Genomic DNA, 18416 nt, shown 5'->3' with positions numbered 1-18416 from the left:
CCGGATCATTCCCTCATTTCTACCCAGCATTACACACAGGCCTGGGAAAAGCCCCGGTCCCACGAATGAAGCAATCTGGAGAGTGTCCGAAAGGATGAAACAGTAAAGGAAAGTATCCACAAAGAAGACAGAACTTTAATTCTCCTTATGCCCTCACCCTAAGCCTGCCCCCCCTTCCCCGTGACCCACTTTTATGTCCCTGATGACTCTATTTGAACGTGATCCAGTTTAGAATTCCTTCTCCTTACACATTTATATTAGTTAGGATGCAGCTAACTGCTGTAATAGACAAACTCCAAAATTTCAGAGGTTTAACTTCATAAAAGGATTTTTAAAAAAATTTGTGGTCAAGAGACTTCCCTGGTGGTTCAGTGGCTAAGACTTCGCCTTCCAATGCAGGGGGTGCAGGTTCAATCCCTGGTCGGGGAGCTACGATCCCACATGCCTCGCAGCCAGAAAAAAACAAAACATAAAGCAGAAGCAATACTGTAACAAATTCAGTAAAGACTTTAAAAAATGGTCCACATCAAAAAAAAAAAAAAAAATATATATATATATAAATAAGTATATATGTAATAAATAAATAAAAATTCATAGTCAATGTGTGTGTTTTTCTTCGATCATGGGAAGTGGGACAGGGGGCGTGGAGAGAATGCTATGGACTCAGTGTTTGTGTCCCTCTCCCCCAGATTCATATGCTGAAGCTCTGATGGTATTGGGAGGTGGGCCATCGGGAGGCAATTAGGTCATGAGGGTGGAGCCCTCAGGAACTGGATTAATGCCATTAGAAAAGAGACACAAGAGAGACAGTCTCTCTCTTCACCATGTGAGGACACAGCATGAAGGTGTCAGTCTGCAGACCGGGAAGAAGGCCCTCACCAGGAACTGAACTGGCCAGCACCTTGATCTTGGACTTCCTAGCCTCCAGAACTAGGAGAAGTGAATTTTTGTTGTTTAAGCCACCCGGTCTACTGTATTTGTGTTATAGCTGCCCAAGCCGACCAAGACAGAGGGGCTTGTGTTCCCTGCAGGAATTCAAGGTAACAGACTCCGCCATCTTCACGGGCGGGGGTGTCTTTCAATCTCACCCTGGGTGTCAGTATCCAGTTTGCAAAGGCAGAAGAGCAGGAGGGAATCAGGCTGCCGTGGGCCAGGCCTTGAAGGAAATGCCTCACATTCCCTGACTAGAGTCCCGTCCCGGGACCCCAGGTAAGTGTGAGGAAGGCAGAAAATGCAGTGCTTCAGAAGCAGGAGCAGGAGTTGCCAGGTCTGCTGAGCAGCTCACCAGCTGCCATGATGTGGATCTGCAAGGTCCAGATCAGGGAAGGTTCTGAGAGAGAACAGAGACAAGGTGCTGGGAGGAGGGCAGCAGCACCTGCAGATCCTAGTGAAACCAGTGGAAGAGCACATGGTGAGGAAGACTGGATGCTCTGGCTTTGGAAGTGCTGCTAGCAGGACCTGGATGAGCTGGAGAGCTGGACACGGGGCTGAGGTCCCAGAGGCCCAGGGCCACAAGGGAAACACACACGCTGGCAGCTCTGGGCAGAAACGGCCATCGGGAACACCAGCCACACAGACAGTGGGACAAGCTTCAGGAGAAATACAGGAATTCATTTAGCTCCTTTTTGCATATTCTAAGTCTTTGAGAAAGATGACAGACACGTGGGAGGAGGTCTGTGAGCAAGGTACAAAAATCCTCTATGACTAAGGAAATGTGGCACGGAGGTTGGTAAGTAATGTTACTGGGGTTAGGAAAAGAGCAGTGGGATTGCCTTGAAGAAGGAGGAGGAGATGCAGAAGGAAAGAGTGGATGACATTCTGGACAGGGGAGGGGGAGGGGGGAGGGGGAGGAGAGGAGAGGGGGAGGGAGGAGAGGGGGAGGGGGAGAGGAGGGGGGAGGGGGGAGGGGAGGGGGGCAGGGAGGGGAGGGGGGAGGGGGAGGGGGAGGGGGGAGGGGAGGGGGAGGGGGGAGGGGAGGGGGAGGGGAGGGGAGGGGGAGGGGGGAGGGGGAGAGGCCCAACCCCACCGCTGGTCCTGAGGTGGAGGGTGTGAGAGGGTGACTGCCCTTCCTGAGAGGGTCCTGAAGGACACGGCGGGTCGGGTGCAACCAGGTCCCAGTTCAGATGATGCGGGCTGAGGGTACACAGCAGGAAGCCTGGAGGAACGGCAGGAGTCTTCTAGAGCCCCAGGGCAGGGGGGCCCAAGGTGGGAATGGCTTGCACCTGGGCCAGAGCTGACCTGGGTGGAACTTTGAGAAAATGGGAGAGGGCAGCTGATCAGATGGACTGTGGCCTGAGGGAGACAGTGAGCCCTATTTTAGGATCAGTGCATTTTACTCTAGATAAATTATACTCCAATTTATAAAAAATGGAATAAAACCCCATAAGGGCAATTTAAAAAGTGATGTAAATTACATAGGAAAGTATCAACTATTTCCCCCAAATGAAGAGGCTTGTGTCACATACACATTTTTTAAGGCACGGAGTATGAAGAAGATAAAATTACTTTTAAAAATGGACATAAATAGCTAATGTGAGCAATAATGAAGGTTTAAGAAAGACAAAAAACTCAAAGAAACAAATTATCCTGCTGTTGTTTTACTCACATTAGGCTTATCTGAGGCTGGCAAGTGTTTCAGGTTGGAAATGCCTGACAGAGAAGTAGAAAGTTCGTTTCATTGGGAAAGGAAAAGGATGGATTCCTCTTTAAAGGTTAAAATTTCGATCTGGGAGCTGTAACAGCACTGTCAAATAATTATCATTGTTATTTTTACAAATCGATTTCACTTTAAAACAAGTTGGGAAATTTCTGACTTAGTTTAAATGAGACCTCAATTCTCCCAGGCCTGATCGCCACCCGACGCAGGGTCTCCTGCTGAAAAAGTGCCGTGCTGAGTCATTCAGGTGCCAGCTCCCACTGAGAGAAATAACTGAGCCAGAATCTCGCAGCAGAGCTGCTGAACAGTAGCGGAGGCAGCAAGGAGGGAAGCTAGTTTTTCCAGGGAGATCTGAATGCTTCTTTTTTACAGGATCTTAGTCAATATTTATCTAGCTATTCAAAGAGTTTTAACGAATCATTTATCTCTTTTTCCTTTTTGTCATATTTCTCTGCCTCTTTGGTTTACACTGAACTCGGACAACAGAAGGAAGCCCTAGCTTCTTTATTTCAGACCTCAAGATGTCAGAAATAAAACTTCTGGCTGACGTATAACCAAATTGTGAAACTCGGACAGTTGGTGCAAGACCTATGAAAAATAAGCCTTATGCCCCCTCCTTCTGGGTTTGATTTATAGAGTAGTAAGCTTTATTAGCTATGATTTATTTTTCTAGAGTCTTTTTTTTTTTTTTTTTTTTTTTCTCATGGTACCATTTTCAGGGGTTACTAACCCAGTCCTTCTCTGACATACAACTTTCTTTGACTTTGGGCATTAGAGTAGCTTCCCTGGGAAAAGAAATCTTGTTTGCCATTTTGAAGTACAGTGGGATACATAGTGGATGTTGCCTTTAGAGGAATCAGTCCCGCCTTGCATTTCTATAATTATTAAGAGATGTGGAGGAGCCACGCCCCCAGATGGGGGACATTGACATGCCTGATCAAAGTCCCTGGAGGACAAGAAGCCAGGGGATAAGAAGTCAAAGGCAAGTTCTCCAGGAAACACTCAGAAAAGGCGATTTGTGCGCAGCTGTTTTCTTGGGAAGGAAGTGAAAGAAGCAGGGTTGGGTAGAGATGACGGGTAAGCTGAACTGGGATGTAGTTCCAATGGGCCCCAGGGGAGCTCAGAAGCCGAGGTGACTCTTCAGAGATGTCCCAAGTTGAGCTGACAGGGCTGGGCCTTTGTATCCCACACTGAACAGTGACTGGATGGAGGCCGTCCTCGGGGAGAAGCTACCTTGGGAGAGGCAGCTCCCTTCCGCTAAGGACAATTCCCGCAGAAAGTCAGCAGGCAACACTCCCAGCAGCTGGGGGTGAGTGCCTCAGTTCTGGAGGGGGGGACCCAAGTGGCATATCACAGCATGCACTGAGGGGCCACTCTTTATGGATATGAAGTTTACCGCTGAAGCCTTTCTTGGACTCTAAGTGACTCCTCTATTATCTGCGCATGGATTTACCACGTGCATGACCCTGCCACATCCACCGTCTGGTTTCATGAAACATAACAGAATGCTAGAAGGGAAAGGAATATGATCCAATCCAACCTCGTTTTATAAATGGAGAAATTGAGGCCAAGGGAGAAGGAATAATTTAGTCAAGGCAGTAAAGTGTAGTCATGGCAGCGCTAGAACTGGAACGCTGGTCTTCTGACTTCCAACACCCAGTCTCTTTCCACTATCCATACCTGCTGCCTCTGCCTCCATTTTATTCTCACAGTGGCCCTAGAGCACAGGCAGGAAAGGTATCATATATATGTGATAAATATATACAGTGACAGCAGAACTCACAAAGCCAGAAAGTAGAAATAGTCCAACCCAAGTCTATTTGAGGATCAAAAGGGCGCTCAGTCAACCACACCACACTGGGGGCCTTTCCCGAGGGCCCCACCTCTATTCAGTTCAGCTCAGTGATCATTTGTTGAGCATCTAGACACTGTGCTAGGCCCTGGTGATACAAAGATTAATCAGACACTACATCAGCTTTCAATGAGTTCACCCCCCTTATATGGAAAAAAATAGAAAAGCATAGATCAGTACAGGGTCACTCTGTACATGTTCTGATAAACTAAACAATGCCATTAGGGTACAAAGGAGAACCCCAACTCAGCCTGAGGGCTTCCTGGAGGAGGCAAATGTGTTCATATTTGAACGAGAGACCCTCATTTTCCCTGCATATCCCCACCTGATCTTCCCCAGCTGAGGGCGGGGGGGAGGGGGACGGCTCCATCATCTACTTAGTGACTGGAGCTGGGCATGTAGAAGAGGGGGCCAAAGTCAGAATCTCCTCCTCCTTCACCCCACCTCCAACAACCCATCTGCCACTGAGGGTTAATTAGGCTTTCTCACCTCTCCCCCATTCCCATCTTTGCCTTGGTTTTGATATTACAACTTAACTGGATGTGTAAAACCACCTCCTGTCTGGTTCTCTGCCCCCAGTTGTTCCTTGCCCTTTCTGTCTGTGCCATCTTTATATAGGGCAAATATGACTCTGCCTTTCCCTGTTAAAAATCCTCCTGTGATCCTACACCGCTTTCTCCTGATATGAAGGTCTTGACACATCTATGGCTTTAGATACTGCTCATGTGCCTGGAAAAGCAGGCATTAATTGAATCCTCTTCTTTACCTTGCAAACTCCTACTCTTTCTTTACAACTCAGCTCAGACAACCATCTCCTCCAGGAAGCCTTCCCCGATGTCCCAGTCTGATGTAGGTGTCCCCACTGCACACTGTCAGCCCTTACCACACAGTTCTGGACTCACTGCTATAGCTGCATGTCTTTCTCACAAAGCTGTGAGCTCCTAGAAGGTAGGAGCTTATTTGCTCTGTATTCCAAGCACCTGGCACGTGGAAGCTATCTAGTAATTGAGGAAGAGAGGCAATTTCAGGGAGCAGAAATAGCTTGAGCAAAGGCATGGTGGAGCACAACAATGGTGCTTTGGGGGGTTCTGTATGGCAGAAAGTATCATGACAATGTAAACAGGGGACAGTATACTTTTCCTGTAAAGGACCAGATAGTAAATATTTTAGGCTTTGCAGGCCAAGAGGCAAAATTGAAGCTACCGTGTTGGAACTTGTGTAACCATTTAACATGTAACTGTTCAGAAATATAAACACCATTCTTAGCTTGTGGTCCGATCTGTGAGTAGCAGTTTTGGCTCATGAATTGTGGTTTGTCAACCATTGCCACTAAGGCTGAGTAGATAAGGTTCACAGTGAGGGAAAAGGCTGGAGGGGTAAGCAGACGCCTGATTGTGAAGAGCTAAAATGGCGGGTGGATGATCTAGTACTTGATTCTATAATCAAAGGTGAGCCATCAAAGGGTTTTAGGCAGGGGAGTGAGATGATCTGATCTGTATTTTATAAAGGTTAAGTTGGCTGCAGTGGAAGGGACTCTGTTCAACTGGGCAAATCCACCCAGCCAGTCACCACCTTCTGACTCCAGCATGCAGGCATCTCAGATGGATCCGGGCATCATCTCTTTTCCCAAGTGAGGAATTCCTGGAAAGAGATGGCCCCCGAGACTATTAACTCTAATAACTTCCAGCACGAATTAGGGGCCTTGAGTTTGGTGGAACATTCCCAGGGGACAACTTTCCTCCTCCCTTTCCAGAAAAATAAATCGGGTCATTTAGAACCAATGGGACAGGACTCACCAAGAACATTCGCTGTGGATGTGCAGACCCATTTCTCCCTAAGTTTCTTCATGACAATGGTTATTTATCTGACCTTGACTTCCACACTGATCCAACTCCTACACTTAGTTCCAAAACAGGTCTTAAATCACTCAGGAGCCAAGCCAAGCCAGGCTGAAAGAGGAAGTAACCTTGGCCAGCACACTCTACAGACATCAAAACAAAGACACGGTAAAATCTGATGAAATCACCCTCAAACAATGAAAGCAAGATGCTGGCATCTTCTTCAGGGACTGGCTCAAATTAAGACTGTAACATCCATGGATAAGGCAGGCAACTGAGTCAGAAGGCTTTCCAGGGGGAGATCTCAGTACCTAAATCAGACAATGACGATTACTGGATATAACAAACTTAAAATCAAATGGGTATCTGCTTTTGGATGCGTGTTTTGACTTAGGAGGCCACCTTCAGAGTGATTAACTAACTTAACACAGACTTCTAGAGCGACCACACCCACTTTTACTGCCTATATTAATTTTCCTCTACACACTTCCCTCCAAGAAAGCAACCTTGAACCTGACTCAACTGACCAGCTGAGGTCGTGGTAAGTATACTTCACTATTGTCTTTCTGGTTCTACATTCTTACTCAATTTCCTTGGAGAGGAAATGTGTTTTCGTGCTGATGTGAGATCCAAACTGTTAGCTCCAGGCTACAGTGAAACCAAATTAGTCATTTAAATGCTGAGTCTTCAGTGCAGCAACTCTGCGCCTCCCATCCCTCTACATTTTATTCAGGTAAAGTGGTTGGTTTCCTTAGGTTCTGCAAAACTCCTCTGCAGGTGATGTTACTAAGGAAGGACATAGATCAGACTTCCCCAAGGTTACCTAGAGAGCTTTTGGTTTTATGAGTTCTATTTAGAATCAAGCTAATATGGATCAAATAACTTGAGATTGGACAACTTCAAAAGTTTTAAAATTATCTTAAGAAAGCCATCAGAAGTACCTCCAATTCCCCCAGAATAACCTGCTCAGTATTCTGATGGCCTAATATTTTAGATGAAAAATCACAGGTTTCTAGGTCCCTAAGGATCTTATAGTCTAGGCCCTCATGTTTTAACATCTAATAGCAAACTTTTAAATGGCTATCTGGGGTGGAGAATGTGATTGAGAGTTTGAATGAAATGGAATCTGTGTAAGATGCTGTGACTATAGCAAATTATCCTACCAAACCCTTGGCTACTTTGTGACCTGCAGAGAATTCATTTACTTTCTGCTGTAGCAAAAATCCTTCTGTTCCTCTTTGAGGAGAGGACCTTGGCTGACAGGACATGTTTAGCCGGGGAGTCCTCAGAATCACAGGGCTCTGGAAGTTAGAGGTATTGTAGGACATTTGTAAAGGATTATTTCTGAATTGCTAAACCACTTAGTGACCTATTTTGAGGTTATCCGGTTAAGACCAGGGCACTATCTGATAGAAAGAAGAAGCTCCAGGAGTAACAGTAACCCAGACATCCCCACCAGCACTACCACCAGCCTCTCAAATCTTCTGAGAATTGGGGAAGGCCTGGTGTTAGAATTCTACCTATTAGACCAGGTATTAGAATCTGCCTTCACAAAATTCTACTAAGTCCTAATTTTACACAGGGAGACCAGTTTTGAGGGCCTGGGGTTATACTATATTAGGGCAAAAATGAAGAGGAAAGCCTACAACTCTCACTATCAAAGGACTTTAGATACAAGAGACCAGGTACACAATTCACAAATCAGAACTGCCAGCCTTCAAATAAGCAATCATATGTAAGTTTGGGGAATATGGTGTAGAGGGTCACTGGCACAGCAGTTCAAAGTGGGAACTGGGCTAGGGACGTCCCTGGTGGTCCAGTGGTAAAGAATTCGCCTTCCAATGCAGGGGACGTGTGTTCAATCCCTGGTCGGGGAACTAAGATCCCACGTGCCGCAGGGCAAGTAAGCCCGCACGCCGCAACTACTGAGCCTGCATGCTTCAACTAGAGAGAGGAAACCTGCACGCCACAACTAGAGAGAAGCCCACGCACCGCAACAAAGCCCATGCGACAAAACGAAAGATCCCGCACGCCTCAACAAAGATCCCGCACCCCGCAACTAAGACGCAACGCAGCCAACAACCTCCAGCTTGCACATCCACTGGCCATACAAGCAATGAACCAACACACAGGAAATACACCAGTGGTAACAATCTCTTTGCCCACTATGCCAGGCTTAGTTCACCATCCAAAGTCAACCAGATTATAGGAGAGAAGTCATTTTTAGTATGTGAGTTCTCCACCGGAATTTGCCAAATGAAGGGGAAATTCTGAAAGCAACTTACTGTGAGAAGGCCCTAAACTAGCATAAGTGCAAAAAAATTCAAAGTAGAGATTGTGCATGGACCCTTCCTGTGCCCTAAATGAGCTAAGTGGCAGACATCTCAAGTTCCTCTTGCTGAGTTCTTGGCTTCTGCGTGGCAGACTCAACTGTGTTTGGCTATCCAGAGGCAGTTCTCCTAACCAGATCTCTGGATAATCAATTATTCCATAGAATCGTCATGACTTTCCCTGGGCCACTCATTTCCTGCACTTTGAACACACGCAAGGGTTAGGGAGTTAGGGAGTGGTCCCTCAGTGGTCAGCTCTTTAGTGCTTTCTGGGTAACCCCTAGCTCTGCAGGGCACTAGTTCCCCTTCAGATGGCTCTTGGTGCCCTAGCTTGGGACCATACCGTGAATGAGGGTCATAACCAAGAGCTCTTCTGGACTAAGGCACTGACCACAGCACCACAGACTGGCCAGGGCAGAAGAGCCCATTATGTGAGTGGGGTCACCACTTAGCTCTGCAACTTTGCCTTCCCACTGAATGAGCGCCATCAACACCCAACCTGTGATTCTAGACCTTGCACCACAAAAATTCAGTCACTCCTTGAGGGCTACACCTTCCAGCTACACCACCACACACTCATAAACTCCCAGAGATTCTTGGGTGTGGGAAAGAAGCTAAACTTTGCAGCCGAACAGGTTCGCTCAAGTGCCCTTGAGCTTGAGGTAGAGGGAGTGGACTCACCTTGGACACATCATTAACATGAGAAAAGGGCGGAGAGCAGGAAGTTCTGCTGAGTACAGTAATGGCAAACGTTGGTCAAGTGTTGACCACATGGCAGACACTGTCTAAGCACTTTGCAAGTGTGATGAAGTCATTTAAGCTTCCCAGTAATGAGTCAAGGCACGCACGTACTGTCTTTGTTTCTAATTTACAAATAATAAAAGTGAAGTACAAAGAAGTGAAGGAATTTGCAGGTAGTAAGTGGCCCACTGGAGAGTCGATGCCAGGCTGCAGGCTCCTGCACCCCTGCTCCTGACCACACAGCCCCTGCTAGGATCATATTTCCCATTCTTTCATCTCCCAGGTACCCTAGAGATTTACTAGCCCCATTTTATAAATAAGAAGGTGAGTTTCAGGGAGGTTAACTAATTTTTCCAAAAATCACATAGTAGCCAAGCAGGGACTTCAGTCCCTGCCTCCAAGGCCCACACTTCCCCCTGTACAACACACTCAACTGGTTCATTTTCCAGAAGTTTTGAAACCTATGCGGAAGAGAAAAAAAGGGAGGAGGTGGGAGAGAAACTCAGAGGAAGAAAAAAAATGGATATTTAAGGAACAATGAAATTAATGAAATATTTATTTTCCACGCATGTTATGGATCTGAAGTTATATCATGTGGGGTTTGGAAAATAAAAATATATTATGTGTTACTTGGTTTGCAAATAAAATGTCCGTGCCTCATTCAATTAATCGCACGAAAGCCTAGGAAAGGATTGAAACAAACTAGGACAATTAAAAAATAAACAAAAAATAAGACCCTTAGGGGATTCAAAAAAACAAGAGCATGTTTTCTGCTCATTTAAAAAAATTGTCATGGTCTTTCTCCTCTGGTTTTACAGGGCTCTGCAGCAGTTGCACACAATTAGCAGTTAACCATTTGGGAGAAAGTATTTTGGCCCAACTATGCAGCCTCACCCACAAAGTGGGGCGCACTCCAGAGAGCGGCTGCCATCCATCCACCAGGCTTGGCTTTTAGACTCGGCTTTTAGAGCCACCCTATGGGGAAGGGCAATTGTTCCTCAGGGTCCCAAGGGAAGACATCAGTTTGGCTGTGACAGTGCTCGAATTGCAGGCATGATTGTTCCAGGGGAAGTATTATAGGACCAACAAAAAGAAATCTGTGCTGTATTATTTTGTAGGTTCCAACTGATTGGATATAAAACAAAACAAAAAAGAAATTACATACTTGATGTGATGTGAAATTAGAGCATTTAACATTTCTATTTCTTTTAGACATTTTAATCTATTCCTCCATGAGGATAGTTAACGACTGTCTAAAAAGCTTTTGCCACTTTTCCAGCTCATTCTAAGATGCCTGTTTTCTTTTGCTGGTCCTTCCAACAAAACCATGTTCATTTTGTTCTTGGGATTTATTTCCAAGGATACAGTTCTTAGAGTAATTTAGGAATTATCCAAAGAATTATTAAAGGATTTGAGAGTCTTAATATAGCAGTATTAGTTTATACTAAGGGATCCTTCAAGAAAAATTTTTGAATGTCTGGTGGTGAGAAAAATCTTAGAAAAAATATGAAAGCCAAGGGCTTCAAAATGATTAGTAATAAAGGAGATGAAGAGAGGTAACGTAATTGTTATAAAAGAAGTTTTCTCATATATAAATGTATACATAGGCATGTTACATTTACATCAGGCAAATCCCCTTGATGGTGTTGTGCTAATATTTTTCCTCAAATACATTATATTTCCCCATCATCATGAAGCGGTCCATGATGTATAAGCTGATCTGCCAGGGAGGATAAGGTGTTTGTTCGTGAATGCCTTTTCTATTTACAGTTCTAGTCCTAAAGCTAATTAAGTTCTCCTTCGATCGCGGGCTTAATAATAAGAACTATTCGGGTTTCAAAAGTCTTATTTAATATCAGAAAACCAGTCCTTTAAGTGTTTCCTTGTGTTGGCTACTGCTGAATGAGCCAGATGGTCTTAATTAAACAATCACCCTTGAGCAGAGAAGAGTACATACACCAAAGCACAATCAGTGGCTGTGCCAGTGTTTCTTCTCCTCACCGTGCACAACAACATTGTGTTTTCATCCATAATGTAAGAGGTACATCATCTTCTTTACTCACATATCACCCCGATGATGAGTAGAAAATAGAAATTCTCCTCTGTAGAGCATTTCTATAATTTGTGGGGAAGTGTGGTGAAAGCTACGTATTCGCGAGTAAGAGTCCCGAATCATGCTCAAGTGCAAGAGCGGGTTCCTAACTTGCCTTCTAAGGTGATGGGTCTGTGAAGGTGGCCCACCTGTTCTTTCACTGGGCTCCAGGGCATGATTTGGAGACAGCATCTGGGGCAGAGCTGAACTATGGAAGAGGGAAAGGATGGTGACCTGTCCATCGGTACGAAAGGATAGAAAAGTAGGACCCCTTGTGGCTGGGCAACAGAAACGGAACCAAGGAAGAGGGAGATGTGTGAACTTGGAATTCCAAGCCCAAGGCTGTTCAAGGTGGGGTGCAAACCCTCTTCTCTGTTCCTTACACAGTCTCCAGTCCACATTACTCACCAATGCTGTTGTACAAGTTAATTCCACAGGGGAGCACATGAAAGAGAACAGAGAAGAACTGATGTCCTGCTTACATTCTCAATACAAGTAGTGATACCAACCCTCAAATCTACAGGCTCACAAAGGAGTGAAAAATTGTGAATGGTGTGCTGCTTTCTAGAAGCGAATGGTGGAGTACTGACCCCAGATTCCTTCCTAGGTAACTCAAGAGGAGGATCTATTTTACAGTGAAAGTGTTAGAAATTTAAAAATATTATAAATTTGTCTAAATGCACAGAATGTACACCACCAAGAGTGAACCCTAATGTAAACTATGCATTCTGGGTGATAGTGATGCATCCCTGTAGGTTCATCAGATGTGCCACTCTGCTGGGAATGTTGACAATGGGGCAGGTTGTGCATGTGGGGAGCAAGGGGTACATGGGAAACCTTCTGCTCAATTTTGCTGGGAACCTAAAAGTGCTCTAAAGTCAAGTCCCTTTATACCCTGTTTGATTTTTTTCATTCCATTTATCACTAAATGAATGGCTATTTTTTTTTCTTATCACTCACCATTATCTGATTTATTTTATCTCTCTCCTCATTAGGATTTAGGGGATGAACTTTGTCTTTTTTACCACTGTTTTTCCAGCACTTCGAAGGTGTCTGGTATTTAGTAGATGCTCAATAAGTATGTGTTGAACAAACAATAGTAAGATGATAAATATGCAGGATCTAAATAAATAAATATGCAGGATCCCAGATGAATGATCTTTGGTAGAATTCAACAATTCGGTAGGCATATGACCACAACCACATCACTTCACATCTCTGGGACTCAGTTTCCCATGTGTCCAAGGAAGGGCTCTTCCTAAATCAGAGGTGAGCAACCCTTAGCCTCAAGAATGCACATGGCCTACCTCGTTACACATAGGATCTAAGCTGTGTGTTAATTTATGAAAACTAATATCATCTTTGATCTAATTTAAGCGTGAAGTTAGAAACTAGAAATGTGCTTCCTTGCTGCAATTTCTCCAATATTAATATAGAAATTAACATTTTAGTAACTGAAAAGCCGTGCAAAAATTTTTAATTGGCATTTTTCTATTCAATAAGCAGGTAACTTAAGTTATTAGAATATACATTTCTCCACAGGAATCAATAAAGCTTTTTTTTTTTCATTTTGACTTATAGAAAATTTGTGTATAGTTTATTTTCCATCAGTTAGTCCAGATGCAAAATAAAAAGGTTGCTGATACTGGGTAGACAATCTCTAACTCTTTTAGAGAGAAATGACTAGGGTTTATCAAAGTCAAGGTGTAGGTGGTATGTAGGCAATAAATCTCAGTCTATAGTAATTCCATTCTATAGCTAGAAATCAGGGGCTCTAACTAAATCTCCCGAATACTAGTGCTTACTACATTTTGTTAACTGTAAGGTAATGTAAAACACTGGTACATGGTAAAAATAAAAAAAGGTAAAATGGTAAAATGAATCACCAGTTTCCCTGACATTAGTTGATTATTATCTAGGGTGATAGGAAATGGGTAATGGAGGCGGTTGGCAGGGACTTGCTTCTTTGTTCTTATTCCATCTTTGAAGACTCAGTCTTGCTCTGTGAACTTTCTTTATGGATTCTGAACTTCATGTGTAATTAAATCTCCAAAGAATTGAATGACAATTGGCAGGCTGCCACTTTAGAAAATAGAATCGATTTAACAACACATTTCCAATTGCTCTCCCTGCTTCCACACTTTTCCTCTTCCAACTCCTAATGAACACAACCAGCGTGATACTCCACCCGAAACCGAGCTCTGATCATGTCGCTCTCCTTCTCAGAAACCTATGAAGTCTCCCTAATACCTGGAAAATCCAACCTGAAGTTTTAGCACAGCCTTTTCTGCCTCCTGTAATCACAGGAGGCTTGTTCTCCTCAAACTTCATCAGGCCCTGAACGGATCCTAGAGTTTTCCTCTCCCCCCTGACTGAATGGCCCTCTCTGCACCCACCCCCATTTCCCAGAAATTCATTGCAGAGCCCCCTCCTTTTCTGGAAAGCTTCCTATAGACCTATACTCACACATGGGGGTATTTCCTGTCTCTCAGATTGATGTTGAACCATTCTGCCTTTTAATAGATTTCATTATTTGTATCTTAGGACCCTTTCAAAACGATAAACTTCTAAAACCAAGTCTCATTCATCATTGTTTCCACTACTCCAAACTGCTTCTTTCCTTGGGAGGAGCCGCTAAACCACTTGATGATTGTGTGTCTGTCTCCTTGAAATGGGAGGCATTCAACTGGTGCTGCCACAGCGTTTTAACATAGAGGTAGCCCTTAATTTTGTCTCTCTGTCACCTATTAAAGAAGGACTGCGTGTCACAATGATAAGACCCCTCCCTCTCTTCCCCACCCCTTAACGAGACCAGTGCGCGTCATAAGAATGCTCAGTAAAGACCAGCTTCATCAGCCCATCCTCCTTAGCAAATGCATGTGGAGCTCAGAGAGGGCTGGAGGGGATCTTCTTCTTCTTGGCACCTGTATTAGTTTCCTGTGGCTGCCGTCACAAATGAACACAAACTGGGTGCTTTAAAAAGCAAAAATGGGGCTTCCCTGGTGGCGCAGTGGTTGAGAGTCCGCCTGCCGATGCGGGAGACACGGGTTCGTGCCCTGGTCCGGGAGGATCCCACGTGCCGCGGAGCAACTAGGCCCGTGAGCTATGGCCGCTGGGCCTGCGCGTCCGGAGCCTGTGCTCCGCAACGGGAGAGGCCACAACAGTGAGAGGCCCGCATACCGCAAAAAAAAAAAAAAAAAAAAAAAAGCAAAAATGTATTCTCTCACACTTCAGAAGGCCAAAAGTCCAACATCAAGGCATCTGCATGTTCTGTCTGAAGGCTGGAGGGGAGCCCTTCCTCGCCTCTGCCTAGCTTCTGGTGTTGCCAGCAATCCTTAGCATTCCTTGCCTTGTAGATGCATCGCTCCACCCCTCCCTCTTCACATGGTGTTCTCCCTACATACCTCCTGTCTCAGTGTTTCTTCTTTTTTATAAGGACACCGGTCATACTGGATTAAAACTAATCATCTTAACTTGATTACATCTGCAGTGACCCTATTTCCAAATCAGTTCACGTACACAGGTACTAGGGGTTAGGACTTGAACCTATCTTTTCAGGGGACACAGTGCAACCCACGACGGCATCCCAAACTCTCCCGGTGCAGCTTACTACTCACACAGAATTACATAAGGTCACTGTCTGCACACTGCAGAGGAGATTAAACTTCTGACTCCCCACTCTCCGCGAGAGACAACAGTAACACCAAAACCCTTGAAGAAGAAACAGTGATTCCCTTTTTCAAAGAATTGAGCTACAATTTTCAATTATTATTTTTAGTTGTGGTAAAACATATATAACATAAAATTTACCATTTTAACCTTTATTTATTTTTGGTACACGGGCCCTCCGGAAGCGCAGGCTCAGCGGCCATGGCTCACGGGCCCAGCCGCTCCACAGCAGGTGGGATCTTCCCGGACCGGGGCACGAACCCGTGTCCCCTGCATCGGCAGGTGGACTCTCAACCACTGCGCCACCAGGGAAGCCCTAACCATTTTTTAGCGTATGGTTCAGTGGCATTAAGGACATTCACACTGTCGTGCAACCATCAGCACCATTTACCTTCAGGCCTCTTGTCCTGCAAAACTAAAACCCTGTCCCCTTTAAACACTAACTCTCCTTTCCCTTCCCCCATGATGGCTCTTGTAAATATGGAATTTATCATGAACAGCAAACAATTGAGTTGCTCTAACACAAGGTTTTTATTTTATTTTCTATTATACACATATATGTTGATCATAAGGGAAAACAATGGTGCTAGTGAGAAAGTCTCTATTACGGAAAGGCATAAGAAGCTAGTCTGGTGCAACCGAGGGGAGTTTTACACTGTTTGTCCCAGAATGTGACTCAATTCCCTCGTTTCACTGATGAAATTATTGCCTAAGCAAAAGTGACTAGGGCCCCCTGAGGATGTTTGACATAAATCCTCGTGGGAAGGTGCTACTGGCCCCATTTGAAAGTGCATTCAAATCAACGCTACAAACATTTGTTCACAGCTCTTACCTATGCCAGACACTACTCAAAGCACTGGGCCACAGAAATAAATAACACATCCCAGCTCTCAAGAACTCAAGTCCATAGTAGATACAGATATTTAATACCAGGAAATATCTGGGGTTTTTTATTTTTCTTTTTAAACATATAGCCTGCCTTTCTAGCCTTAAAATAATTTTTTAAAGGATGCCACAATCTTCCATTGGTCAACTTCTTCCTCTTCTTTACTCCTCCACTGAGTCTGTCCCTGATCCCTGGTATTCTACCTTTTAAATATTTTTCAAGGGGAATCAGCTTTGCAAGGAAGGATGAAGTGCTCGTGGGCATCAAAGAGACACTAGAAAATGCAGATCTAAAGTTCAGGAGAGCTCTGTGTTGGAAAGAAAACTTGCGAGCGATTGGCTGGAAGTGGCCAGAGAACATCTGGCGACTACTGTTCTCCAAGAGTGCCACATCTGGTGCTTCTGCACCTTGTCCTGGCCTAAGAAGTAATTGTGCTCCTTCATGAAAGTATATTGCCCCAAAGAATGTAGAACACACTTTCCTAGGAAGATCTTAGACATCCTGAATTTATTCTTCCTCTGCCTAGTCTTAAATGTTAGTATTCTGCCCTCGGTCTTTTTTATGATCACTTTGTACTAACTCCCTGGACCATCTCATATAATCCTGTGGCTTTAATTATCGTATATAATCTGATGACTCCAAAATTTAAGTTACCAACACAGACTTCATTCCTCAACTTTAGAAGCACAGATCCAATTGCCTACGGACATTTTCCCTTAGATGTTCTATTAGCATATTCCTTGAGCATGTCTAAAAGTTACCTATCTCTCATTGACAAATCTCTTCATCCCATGCCATGGGGTATGTGCACACACCTGTGTATGTGGGCGTGGTTTTATCTTGGTGTATTGCAGTAACATCCATCTATTTTTTTTTTAAACTAATTTATTTATTTATTTTTGGCCGCCCTGGGTCTTCGTTGCTGCGCACAGGCCCTCTCTAGTTACGGCGAGCAGGGGTCACTCCTCGCCCCAGTACGCAGGCTTCTCGTTGCGGTGGCCTCTCCTGTTGCAGAGCATGGGCTCCAGGCATACGGGCTTCAGCAGTTGTGGCTCGCGGGCTCCAGAGTGCAGGCTCAGCAGCTGTGGCCATGGGCCTAGTTGCTCCGCGGCACGTGGGATCCTCCCGGACCAGGGCTCGAACCTGTGTCCCCTGCACTGGCAGGCAGATTCCCAACCACTGCGCCACCAGGAAAGCCCCATCCATTTTTTTTTTTTCTCTCTCCATCAGTGAGACATGTCAGGGAGAGCAACATAAATCAGAGCCGCAACATTGTCAATGTTCTTGGAACTAGACTATCTGCTATTCGGGAATATGTAAGAACACATTAAGGATTAATGGGGCAATCTCCAATTCCTATGCCCTTTATGGTGTGCTCCACATTTCAGTAGTGCACCGGAAATCAGGCAAGATGGAGATGTGTGTAGACTGCCATTCCAAGAATAGGCACATTAGGAAAAAATAAATCAGATCAATATTCCATACTCCAAACCTAGGATTATCGGAGTTGTTTCCTCATGAGTCAGTGATTTTTAGTCCTTAATTTAACTAACAGATTTTTGCAACTCTCTATGGCTGATGAGAAGAGAGAGTGAAAAATTGTCTTTATGGTCTGTGGGATTTTATCAGTTTGATTCCCTATGACTTTTCAAGGCTGGATGAAAGAAAGGGGGACATGAATTACCTGGAAGGGCTAATTTATTTGGATGATACACTTGTTTCTGCTAAGATCTTGGTGGAATGGGCTACTGGAGGTGGTGGACTTTGCAAGAAAAGTACACCTAATGTTGCTCTTTGATGATTATTATTTCTGTTTGATCTCAGTGTCACAAGAAATATATTAGCCAATTGACTCTATCCCTCCAATTATGGAAATTTGAACATATTCCTGGAGTTCAATGGCAGTGGTGGAGATTTTGAGAAATTATTCCAGAATTACAAAATCATAAATGAGCTATCAGGTCAAGAACCCGGAAGCAATGATGTCCAGAGCCCTGGACTCTGCATCATTAGAAGGGAGGACTATCACCAGACCTTCATGTCCCTGATGGATCATTTGAGCTTAGCGAGTACAGCGTTTTCTTTTGGGATGATAAAAACGTTTTGGGACTACATAGAGGTGCTGGTTGTACAACATTGTGAATGTACTGTCACTGAACTGCTCACTTTTTATACTACAGTATAAAGTGGTTAATAGTATGTTATATACCATTATACATATTATATAATATTTTACACATATTATATAATAGTATGTATAGTATAAAGTGGTTAATTGTATGTTGTATGAATTTCACTTCAGTTACATTTTTAGAAAATCCTGTCAGTTGATAATAGTTAAACTCTCTTCTT

The sequence above is a fragment of the Kogia breviceps genome, chromosome 8, assembly GCF_026419965.1.
Source record: "Kogia breviceps isolate mKogBre1 chromosome 8, mKogBre1 haplotype 1, whole genome shotgun sequence".
In the NCBI taxonomy this organism is placed as follows: domain Eukaryota; kingdom Metazoa; phylum Chordata; class Mammalia; order Artiodactyla; family Physeteridae; genus Kogia; species Kogia breviceps.
This window is presented reverse-complemented; position numbering follows the sequence as displayed.